The 12,381-nt window shown below is 56.1% G+C and overlaps 1 protein-coding gene across 1 annotated transcript in view; it reads right to left on the bottom strand.

The window, feature by feature from the left end:
* The window catches only part of GALNTL6 (polypeptide N-acetylgalactosaminyltransferase like 6), a 2,887,171-nt gene that overhangs the window by 1,943,775 nt on the left and 931,015 nt on the right, over positions 1-12,381 (bottom strand). The gene's annotated exons all lie outside the window — the stretch shown is intronic.

Below are 12,381 nucleotides of genomic sequence, written 5' to 3'. Positions count from 1 at the left end.
ATGGCCGAACTGTGGCACAGTTTTCTGTGCCCGCCACAAAAGTCTACACCATCACAGACGGCTCCAGTCAGCAGGAGGCAACGGTTCCGTCAGATGGTGACAGACTACATGTCTTGCCCTCTTGCTGTACTCCCAGACGGCTCTTCCCCTTTCAAGTTTTGGGTCTCAAAGCTGGATACATGGCCAGAGCTAAGCCAGTATGCATTGGAGGTGCTGTCTTGCCCTGCGGCCAGTGTATTATCGGAACGTGTCTTTAGTGCTGCAGGTGGTGTACTAACTGACCGTCGCATGCGACTATCCTCCGATAACGTTGACCGGCTTACTTTCCTGAAAATGAACAAGGCCTGGATCTCGCAGGAATTTGCCACTCCTCCTCCTGATTAAATAATTAGGTCACTGTATACGTTATCCAGGTCTCCTGTTGTGTTCATCTTTCTACCACCTGAACTTAAATTCCTGGGCTCCAACACCGCCAGTTGAGGCTCAGATGTGCCGTCTGCACAGTCAAAACATACGACCCAGTGTTATTGGGTTTCAGTAACGTCAGCTGATCCCCAGCTGTGTAGCCGGCAATGTGTCATGCGACCGCCACGCTGACACAACAACTGAAATGTAAGGGAATCTGTCCCCCCCCCCCCCCAAGGCGTTTGTTACTGAAAGAGCCACCTTGTGCAGCAGTAATGCTGCACAAGGAAAAAGGTAGCTATTTTGGTTTTGCTCCTTGCACACGCAAAACTTAACACTTATAAAATGTGTCCACTGATACCGTAAAACCGTCCCGGAGGTGGGACTTTCCTTCGTAATATGACGCAGCACAGCCGTCATTCCTACCCCCCCGGCGCCGCGCCCCGGCTCCTCAGCGTTGTTTGATTCCGTCCCGGAGCCTGCGCTGTTATGTTATCCCGTGGCCAGGCACACTTAGCGCTGCCCGTCTTCTGGCATCATTTGGTGTCAGGCTGGCTGCGCCTGTGCGGCCACGCTGGCCGAGAGCCCGCCTCGCAGTGTCTTCTGATTTAATCCCACTGGGGGCCTGGGATCTATGGACATGCGCAGTGCATATCTGAACCTCCACCTCTCACTCATCTCCCTATGGCTTCTTCAGACTGTTCGGTGTCAGCTGGTCCCTAATAGCATGCCACGGCCGTGACACCGCACAGTCTGAAAAAGAAGCCGTAGGGAGGGGAGTGAGAGGCGAGGATATGCACTGCGCATGGCCATGGATCCCAGGCCCCCAGTGGGATTACATCAGAAGACACTGCGAGGCGGGCTCTCGGCCAGCGCGGCCGCACAGGCGCAGCCAGCCTGACACCAAATGATGTCAGAAGATGGGCAGCGCTAAGTGTGCCTGGCCACGGGATAACATAACAGCGCAGGCTCCGGGACGGAATCAAACAACGCTGAGGAGCCGGGGCACGGCGGCGGGGGGGTAGTAATGATGGCTGTGCTGCGTCATATTACGAAGGAAAGTCCCACCTCCGGGACGGTTTCACGGCTTCAGGGGACACATTTTAAAAGTGTTTAGTTCTGTGTTTGCAAGGAGCATGATGAAAAGAGCCACCTTTTCCTTTTGCATCTTTTGTGCTGCACAAGCTGGCTCTTTCAGCTACAAACGCCTTGCGGGGGGGGTTAAAGGTTCCCTTTCGACTTTCTCAGGCTTCGGCCTACATTGTGTTCCTCTGCTTTTCCACCTGCCCCTGGGCTCCAAAACCCCTAGTTGCCGTCCAGAAGTGCTGTACGCACAGTCAACAGCCGCTCCTCTGTTATTGGGGTTCAGTAACGTCAGCTGTTCCCCTGCTGTGTGTGTGGCAATCCCTCCTACCTCCTCCAACCTCCTCCAACCTCCTCCTCCTCCACCTGTCCCTGGGCTCCAACACCACCAGTTGCCGTCCAGAAGTGCTGTACGCACAGTCAACAGTCCCTCCTCTGTTATTGGGGTTCAGTAACGTCAGCTGTTCCCCTGCTGTGTGTGTGGCAATCCCTCCTACCCCCTCCAACCTCCTCCTCCTCCACCTGTCCCTGGGCTCCAACACCGCCAGTTGCCGTCCAGAAGTGCTGTACGCACAGTCAACAGTCCCTCCTCTGTTATTGGGGTTCAGTAACGTCAGCTGTTCCCCTGCTGTGTGTGTGGCAATCCCTCCTACCTCCTCCAACCTCCTCCAACCTCCTCCTCCTCCACCTGTCCCTGGGCTCCAACACCGCCAGTTGCCGTCCAGAAGTGCTGTACGCACAGTCAACAGTCCCTCCTCTGTTATTGGGGTTCAGTAACGTCAGCTGTTCCCCTGCTGTGTGTGTGGCAATCCCTCCTACCCCCTCCAACCTCCTCCTCCTCCACCTGTCCCTGGGCTCCAACACCGCCAGTTGCCGTCCAGAAGTGCTGTACGCACAGTCAACAGTCCCTCCTCTGTTATTGGGGTTCAGTAACGTCAGCTGTTCCCCTGCTGTGTGTGTGGCAATCCCTCCTACCCCCTCCAACCTCCTCCTCCTCCACCTGTCCCTGGGCTCCAACACCGCCAGTTGCCGTCCAGAAGTGCTGTACGCACAGTCAACAGTCCCTCCTCTGTTATTGGGGTTCAGTAACGTCAGCTGTTCCCCTGCTGTGTGTGTGGCAATCCCTCCTACCTCCTCCAACCTCCTCCAACCTCCTCCTCCTCCACCTGTCCCTGGGCTCCAACACCGCCAGTTGCCGTCCAGAAGTGCTGTACGCACAGTCAACAGTCCCTCCTCTGTTATTGGGGTTCAGTAACGTCAGCTGTTCCCCTGCTGTGTGTGTGGCAATCCCTCCTACCCCCTCCAACCTCCTCCTCCTCCACCTGTCCCTGGGCTCCAACACCGCCAGTTGCCGTCCAGAAGTGCTGTACGCACAGTCAACAGTCCCTCCTCTGTTATTGGGGTTCAGTAACGTCAGCTGTTCCCCTGCTGTGTGTGTGGCAATCCCTCCTACCCCCTCCAACCTCCTCCTCCTCCACCTGTCCCTGGGCTCCAACACCGCCAGTTGCCGTCCAGAAGTGCTGTACGCACAGTCAACAGTCCCTCCTCTGTTATTGGGGTTCAGTAACGTCAGCTGTTCCCCTGCTGTGTGTGTGGCAATCCCTCCTACCTCCTCCAACCTCCTCCAACCTCCTCCTCCTCCACCTGTCCCTGGGCTCCAACACCGCCAGTTGCCGTCCAGAAGTGCTGTACGCACAGTCAACAGTCCCTCCTCTGTTATTGGGGTTCAGTAACGTCAGCTGTTCCCCTGCTGTGTGTGTGGCAATCCCTCCTACCTCCTCCAACCTCCTCCAACCTCCTCCTCCTCCACCTGTCCCTGGGCTCCAACACCGCTAGTTGCCGTCCAGAAGTGCTGTACGCACAGAGCCAAACACCTCGCCAATGTGTTAGTGGGGTTCAGCACCGCCAGCTGTTCCCCTGCTGTGTATACGGCAACGTGTACTGCGACCGCCACGCAGGCACAACAAGTTAAATGTAAGGGAACCTGACCCCCCCCCCCCAGGCGTTTGTTACTGAAGGAGCCACCTTGTGCAGCAGTAATGATGCAAAGGGGAAAAGTGCCTCTTTTCGTGATGCTCCTTGCACATGCTGAACCAAACACTTATGAAATGTGTCCCCACACAGCGTTAAACTGTCCGGTAGGTGGAACTTTCCTTTGTCGTGTGACGCAGCACAGCCATCATTTTTACCCCCTTGGCGCCGTGCGCCGCCTCCTCAGCGTTGTTTTAATCTGTCCCGGAGCCTGCGCTGTTAGGTTAGCCCTTGGCCATGCACACATGTTGCGCTGCCCGTCTTCTGACCTCATTTGGTGTCAGGCTGGCTGCGCCTGTGCGGGTGCGCTGGCCGAGATCCCGCCTCGCAGTGTCGTCTAATGTAATCCCACCGCGGGCCTGTGATCCGTGCCCGTGCGCAGTGCATATCCTCTCCTCTCACTCCCCTCCCTACGGCTTCTTCAGACTGTGCGATGTCAGCTGGACCCTAATAGCATGCCACGGCCGTGACACCGCACAGTCTGAAAAAGCCGTAGGGAGGGGAGTGAGAGGAGAGGATATGCACTGCGCACGGGCACGGATCACAGGCCCGCGGTGGGATTACATTAGACGACACTGCGAGGCGGGATCTCGGCCAGCGCACCCGCACAGGCGCAGCCAGCCTGACACCAAATGAGGTCAGAAGACGGGCAGCGCAACATGTGTGCATGGCCAAGGGCTAACCTAACAGCGCAGGCTCCGGGACAGATTAAAACAACGCTGAGGAGGCGGCGCACGGCGCCAAGGGGGTAAAAATGATGGCTGTGCTGCGTCACACGACAAAGGAAAGTTCCACCTACCGGACGGTTTAACGCTGTGAGGAGACACATTTCATAAATGTTAGGTTCCGCATGTACAAGGACCATAATTAAAAGAGCTAAGTTTACCTTTTCCAGCATTAGTGCTGTACACAATGGCTCTTTCAGCTACAAACGCCTGGGGGGGGGGGGGGGTTAAAGGTTTCCTTTCAACTTGCTCGAGTGCAGGCTTCGGCCTACACTCCGCTCCCCCTGCTCCTCCTGCTGACCCTGGGCTCTAACACCGCCAGTTTTTGCCCAGATGTGCTAGCTGCACAGAGAAAAACACCAGCCAATGTGTCAGTGGGGTTCAGCACCGCCAGCTGTTCCCCTGCTGTGTAGCCGGCAACGTGTCCTGCGACCGCCACGCAGACACAAGAACTGAAATTGAAGGGAACCTGTCCCCCCTCCCCCAGGTGTTTCTATGTTTTACAGCTACCTTGAACAGCAGTAATGCTGCATGTGTTCAAGGTGGCTCAGAAACTTATTCTCCTTGCCCATGTTGAAGTGAACACGTCTAAAATGTGTCCTCTGTGACCATTAAAACGTCCCTCAGGTGTGATTTGACTTTGTATTGACACACGCAACAAGCTCCTTGGTAACGCTGCCCGTCTTCTGGCATCATTGTTTGGCTGGCTGCGCCTCTGCGGCCGCCCTGACCCACACAACGCCCCTCGGTGTCTTATTTATTGGGACTGCGAGGGTGTGATTGATGGGCAGGATCAGTGCATCAGTTCGCCTGTCCCTCCTCTCCTTCCGCCTTCTTCGGACTGTGCGGCTTCATGGCCGTGGCATGCGATAAGGGATCAGATGACGCCGCACAGTCTGAAGCGGGTGTAAGGACCCGAGTGTGAGAGGCGAACATATGTGCTGCGCCAGGCCCTGAATCCCAGCCCCGCAGTGTTTTAACAATGTTAAGACACTGCGGGGCTGGGATTCATGGGCATCGCGAACCGCACCGGCCGACATTACATGATGCCAGAAGATGGGCAGCGCTAACGGCGCTAGGCCAGGGGATAACACGACAGCGCAGACTCCTGTACAGCAAATAACAACGCTCGGGAGGCTGCACCCAGCACCAAGGTGGGATTCTTGACACCTGTGCTGCGTCTCATTACAAAGGGAACTCTCGCCTCCATTACACAGTTTGACTGTATAAAGGGCTAAATGTTATACGTGTTCCATTCAGCGTGTGCAAGGAGAAAAATTACAAGAGCAACCTTTGACTTGCGCAGCACTGCTGCTGCATAAGCTGTGGCTCTTCTACTTTGTAACCCCTGAGGGGGGGTTAAAGGTGACTTTTGAAATCGGTTCAATTAGGCTTCGGCCTACACTCTGCTCCACCTGCAGAGCCCGGGCTCCAACAACGCTAGTTGCTGTCCGGAAGTGCTGGCTGCACAGAGCCAAACACCTCGCCAATGTGTCAGTGGGGTCCAGCACCGCCAGCTGTTCCCCTGCTGTGTAGCCGGCAACGTGTCCTGCAAAAGCCACGCAGACACAACACACCCAAAGCTGCCGCCTGTGCAGGCTTCGGCCTACACTCCCCTCCCCCTGCTCCTCCTCCTCCTGCTCCTCCTCCTGCTGTCCCTGGGCTCTAACACACCGCCAGTTGGGGCCCAGATGTGCTAGCTGCACAGAGAAAAACACCAGCCAATGTGTCAGTGGGGTCCAGCACCGCCAGCTGTTCCCCTGCTGTGCAGCCGGCAACGTGTCCTGCAAAAGCCACGCAGACACAAGAACTGAAATTGAAGGGAACCTGTCCCCCCTCCCCCAGGCGTTTTTACGTTATCCAGCCACCTTGTACAGCGGTAATGCTGCATGTGTGCAAGGTGGCTCAGAAACGTATTCTCCTCGCACATGTGGAACTGAAAACACGTCTGAAATGTGTCCTCTGTGTGACCATTTAACCGTCCCGGTGGTGTGACTTTCCTTTGTAATGACACGCTGCAACCCCCTTGGTAGCGCTGCCCGTCTTCTGGCATCATTGTTTGGCTGGCTGCGCCTCTGCGGCCGCCCTGACCCACACAACGCCCCTCGGTGTCTTATTTATTGGGACTGCGAGGGTGTGATTGATGGGCAGGATCAGTGCATCAGTTCGCCTGTCCCTCCTCTCCTTCCGCCTTCTTCGGACTGTGCGGCTTCATGGCCGTGGCATGCGATAAGGGATCAGATGACGCCGCACAGTCTGAAGCGGGTGTAAGGACCCGAGTGTGAGAGGCGAACATATGTGCTGCGCCAGGCCCTGAATCCCAGCCCCGCAGTGTTTTAACAATGTTAAGACACTGCGGGGCTGGGATTCATGGGCATCGCGAACCGCACCGGCCGACATTACATGATGCCAGAAGATGGGCAGCGCTAACGGCGCTAGGCCAGGGGATAACACGACAGCGCAGACTCCTGTACAGCAAATAACAACGCTCGGGAGGCTGCACCCAGCACCAAGGTGGGATTCTTGACACCTGTGCTGCGTCTCATTACAAAGGGAACTCTCGCCTCCATTACGCAGTTTGACTGTATAAAGGGCTAAATGTTATATGTGTTCCATTCAGCGTGTGCAAGGAGAAAAATTACAAGAGCAACCTTTGACTTGCGCAGCACTGCTGCTGCATAAGCTGTGGCTCTTCTACTTTGTAACCCCTGAGGGGGGGTTAAAGGTGACTTTTGAAATCGGTTCAATTAGGCTTCGGCCTACACTCTGCTCCACCTGCAGAGCCCGGGCTCCAACAACGCTAGTTGCTGTCCGGAAGTGCTGGCTGCACAGAGCCAAACACCTCGCCAATGTGTCAGTGGGGTCCAGCACCGCCAGCTGTTCCCCTGCTGTGTAGCCGGCAACGTGTCCTGCAAAAGCCACGCAGACACAACACACCCAAAGCTGCCGCCTGTGCAGGCTTCGGCCTACACTCCCCTCCCCCTGCTCCTCCTCCTCCTGCTCCTCCTCCTGCTGTCCCTGGGCTCTAACACACCGCCAGTTGGGGCCCAGATGTGCTAGCTGCACAGAGAAAAACACCAGCCAATGTGTCAGTGGGGTCCAGCACCGCCAGCTGTTCCCCTGCCGTGCAGCCGGCAACGTGTCCTGCAAAAGCCACGCAGACACAAGAACTGAAATTGAAGGGAACCTGTCCCCCCTCCCCCAGGCGTTTTTACGTTATCCAGCCACCTTGTACAGCGGTAATGCTGCATGTGTGCAAGGTGGCTCAGAAACGTATTCTCCTCGCACATGTGGAACTGAAAACACGTCTGAAATGTGTCCTCTGTGTGACCATTTAACCGTCCCGGTGGTGTGACTTTCCTTTGTAATGACACGCTGCAACCCCCTTGGTAGCGCTGCCAGTCTTCTGGCATCATTGTTTGGCTGGCTGCGCCTCTGCGGCCGCCCTGACCCACACAACGCCCCTCGGTGTCTTATTTATTGGGACTGCGAGGGTGTGATTGATGGGCAGGATCAGTGCATCAGTTCGCCTGTCCCTCCTCTCCTTCCGCCTTCTTCGGACTGTGCGGCTTCATGGCCGTGGCATGCGATAAGGGATCAGATGACGCCGCACAGTCTGAAGCGGGTGTAAGGACCCGAGTGTGAGAGGCGAACATATGTGCTGCGCCAGGCCCTGAATCCCAGCCCCGCAGTGTTTTAACAATGTTAAGACACTGCGGGGCTGGGATTCATGGGCATCGCGAACCGCACCGGCCGACATTACATGATGCCAGAAGATGGGCAGCGCTAACGGCGCTAGGCCAGGGGATAACACGACAGCGCAGACTCCTGTACAGCAAATAACAACGCTCGGGAGGCTGCACCCAGCACCAAGGTGGGATTCTTGACACCTGTGCTGCGTCTCATTACAAAGGGAACTCTCGCCTCCATTACACAGTTTGACTGTATAAAGGGCTAAATGTTATACGTGTTCCATTCAGCGTGTGCAAGGAGAAAAATTACAAGAGCAACCTTTGACTTGCGCAGCACTGCTGCTGCATAAGCTGTGGCTCTTCTACTTTGTAACCCCTGAGGGGGGGTTAAAGGTGACTTTTGAAATCGGTTCAATTAGGCTTCGGCCTACACTCTGCTCCACCTGCAGAGCCCGGGCTCCAACAACGCTAGTTGCTGTCCGGAAGTGCTGGCTGCACAGAGCCAAACACCTCGCCAATGTGTCAGTGGGGTCCAGCACCGCCAGCTGTTCCCCTGCTGTGTAGCCGGCAACGTGTCCTGCAAAAGCCACGCAGACACAACACACCCAAAGCTGCCGCCTGTGCAGGCTTCGGCCTACACTCCCCTCCCCCTGCTCCTCCTCCTCCTGCTCCTCCTCCTGCTGTCCCTGGGCTCTAACACACCGCCAGTTGGGGCCCAGATGTGCTAGCTGCACAGAGAAAAACACCAGCCAATGTGTCAGTGGGGTCCAGCACCGCCAGCTGTTCCCCTGCTGTGCAGCCGGCAACGTGTCCTGCAAAAGCCACGCAGACACAAGAACTGAAATTGAAGGGAACCTGTCCCCCCTCCCCCAGGCGTTTTTACGTTATCCAGCCACCTTGTACAGCGGTAATGCTGCATGTGTGCAAGGTGGCTCAGAAACGTATTCTCCTCGCACATGTGGAACTGAAAACACGTCTGAAATGTGTCCTCTGTGTGACCATTTAACCGTCCCGGTGGTGTGACTTTCCTTTGTAATGACACGCTGCAACCCCCTTGGTAGCGCTGCCCGTCTTCTGGCATCATTGTTTGGCTGGCTGCGCCTCTGCGGCCGCCCTGACCCACACAACGCCCCTCGGTGTCTTATTTATTGGGACTGCGAGGGTGTGATTGATGGGCAGGATCAGTGCATCAGTTCGCCTGTCCCTCCTCTCCTTCCGCCTTCTTCGGACTGTGCGGCTTCATGGCCGTGGCATGCGATAAGGGATCAGATGACGCCGCACAGTCTGAAGCGGGTGTAAGGACCCGAGTGTGAGAGGCGAACATATGTGCTGCGCCAGGCCCTGAATCCCAGCCCCGCAGTGTTTTAACAATGTTAAGACACTGCGGGGCTGGGATTCATGGGCATCGCGAACCGCACCGGCCGACATTACATGATGCCAGAAGATGGGCAGCGCTAACGGCGCTAGGCCAGGGGATAACACTACAGCGCAGACTCCTGTACAGCAAATAACAACGCTCGGGAGGCTGCACCCAGCACCAAGGTGGGATTCTTGACACCTGTGCTGCGTCTCATTACAAAGGGAACTCTCGCCTCCATTACACAGTTTGACTGTATAAAGGGCTAAATGTTATACGTGTTCCATTCAGCGTGTGCAAGGAGAAAAATTACAAGAGCAACCTTTGACTTGCGCAGCACTGCTGCTGCATAAGCTGTGGCTCTTCTACTTTGTAACCCCTGAGGGGGGGTTAAAGGTGACTTTTGAAATTGGTTCAATTAGGCTTCGGCCTACACTCTGCTCCACCTGCAGAGCCCGGGCTCCAACAACGCTAGTTGCTGTCTGGAAGTGCTGGCTGCACAGAGCCAAACACCTCACCAATGTGTCAGTGGGGTCCAGCACCGCCAGCTGTTCCCCTGCTGTGTAGCCGGCAACGTGTCCTGCAAAAGCCACGCAGACACAACACACCCAAAGCTGCCGCCTGTGCAGGCTTCGGCCTACACTCCCCTCCCCCTGCTCCTCCTCCTCCTGCTCCTCCTCCTGCTGTCCCTGGGCTCTAACACACCGCCAGTTGGGGCCCAGATGTGCTAGCTGCACAGAGAAAAACACCAGCCAATGTGTCAGTGGGGTCCAGCACCGCCAGCTGTTCCCCTGCTGTGCAGCCGGCAACGTGTCCTGCAAAAGCCATGCAGACACAAGAACTGAAATTGAAGGGAACCTGTCCCCCCTCCCCCAGGCGTTTTTACGTTATCCAGCCACCTTGTACAGCGGTAATGCTGCATGTGTGCAAGGTGGCTCAGAAACGTATTCTCCTCGCACATGTGGAACTGAAAACACATCTGAAATGTGTCCTCTGTGTGACCATTTAACCGTCCCGGTGGTGTGACTTTCCTTTGTAATGACACGCTGCAACCCCCTTGGTAGCGCTGCCCGTCTTCTGGCATCATTGTTTGGCTGGCTGCGCCTCTGCGGCCGCCCTGACCCACACAACGCCCCTCGGTGTCTTATTTATTGGGACTGCGAGGGTGTGATTGATGGGCAGGATCAGTGCATCAGTTCGCCTGTCCCTCCTCTCCTTCCGCCTTCTTCGGACTGTGCGGCTTCATGGCCGTGGCATGCGATAAGGGATCAGATGACGCCGCACAGTCTGAAGCGGGTGTAAGGACCCGAGTGTGAGAGGCGAACATATGTGCTGCGCCAGGCCCTGAATCCCAGCCCCGCAGTGTTTTAACAATGTTAAGACACTGCGGGGCTGGGATTCATGGGCATCGCGAACCGCACCGGCCGACATTACATGATGCCTGAAGATGGGCAGCGCTAACGGCGCTAGGCCAGGGGATAACACGACAGCGCAGACTCCTGTACAGCAAATAACAACGCTCGGGAGGCTGCACCCAGCACCAAGGTGGGATTCTTGACACCTGTGCTGCGTCTCATTACAAAGGGAACTCTCGCCTCCATTACACAGTTTGACTGTATAAAGGGCTAAATGTTATACGTGTTCCATTCAGCGTGTGCAAGGAGAAAAATTACAAGAGCAACCTTTGACTTGCGCAGCACTGCTGCTGCATAAGCTGTGGCTCTTCTACTTTGTAACCCCTGAGGGGGGGTTAAAGGTGACTTTTGAAATCGGTTCAATTAGGCTTCGGCCTACACTCTGCTCCACCTGCAGAGCCCGGGCTCCAACAACGCTAGTTGCTGTCCGGAAGTGCTGGCTGCACAGAGCCAAACACCTCGCCAATGTGTCAGTGGGGTCCAGCACCGCCAGCTGTTCCCCTGCTGTGTAGCCGGCAACGTGTCCTGCAAAAGCCACGCAGACACAACACACCCAAAGCTGCCGCCTGTGCAGGCTTCGGCCTACACTCCCCTCCCCCTGCTCCTCCTCCTGCTGTCCCTGGGCTCTAACACACCGCCAGTTGGGGCCCTAGGAAGACAAGCTTGAATAGGTCCCCATCCGGGTTCCAGTACCGTCAGCTGGTTCTCGGCAGTGTCTTTTGCTCTTGTACCTTCTGCTCCCCATCCTGGTTCCAGTACCGTCAGCTGGTTCCGGGCAGAGCCTTTGGCTTAGGTGCCTCCCTCTGGGTATCCGAGTTCCACCAACGTCAGGTGGTCCTTGGTAGTGCTTTCAGGCACGGGTACCTCCTGCTTAGTAACCGGGTTCCAGTAACGTCAGCTGGTCCTCGGTAGTTCCATTGGCTCTTGGACCTTCGGCTACCTATCCGGGTTCCAGTACCGTCAGCTGGTTCTCGGCAGTGTCTTTTGCTCTTGTACCTTCTGCTCCCCATCCTGGTTCCAGTACCGTCAGCTGGTTCCGGGCAGAGCCTTTGGCTTAGGTGCCTCCCTCTGGGTATCCGAGTTCCACCAACGTCAGGTGGTCCTTGGTAGTGCTTTCAGGCACGGGTACCTCCTGCTTAGTAACCGGGTTCCAGTAACGTCAGCTGGTCCTCGGTAGTTCCATTGGCTCTTGGACCTTCGGGTAGCCATCCGAGTTCCAGTTCCATCAGCTGTTTCTCGGCATTTTCTCAGCCTTCTTGTACCTTCTGCTACATTTCCAAGTTCAAGACCCGAAAGACGATGACCCGGAAGACCACCCCTAAGATGATGACGACACCAGAGACGACAACCACCGAGATGACGACGACCCTGGAGACGATGACCCTGAAGACGACCCCGATGACGACGACCCCGATGACGACGACCCCGATGACGACGACCCTGGAGATGACGACCCTGGAGATGACGACGACAACCTGGAAGACCGAGAAGCAGAAGAACAAGAGGCTGCAGAACAAAGAGCAGAAGAACATTAAGCATAAGACTAAATATCAGAGCAAAAGATATTATCTAAATTATAAGCAGAAGAAGACTAAGCAGTGTATGGGGGTGAGTCCGTTCCTCCTCGTGGTGCCCCTGGATAAAGCCTGATGCTGCAGGCCAAACTGAACGCG

The sequence above is a fragment of the Ranitomeya variabilis genome, chromosome 1, assembly GCF_051348905.1.
Source record: "Ranitomeya variabilis isolate aRanVar5 chromosome 1, aRanVar5.hap1, whole genome shotgun sequence".
NCBI lineage: Eukaryota > Metazoa > Chordata > Amphibia > Anura > Dendrobatidae > Ranitomeya > Ranitomeya variabilis.
The sequence above is the reverse complement of the archived record's forward strand: the minus strand, read 5'-3'. Positions and strand labels throughout refer to the sequence as shown.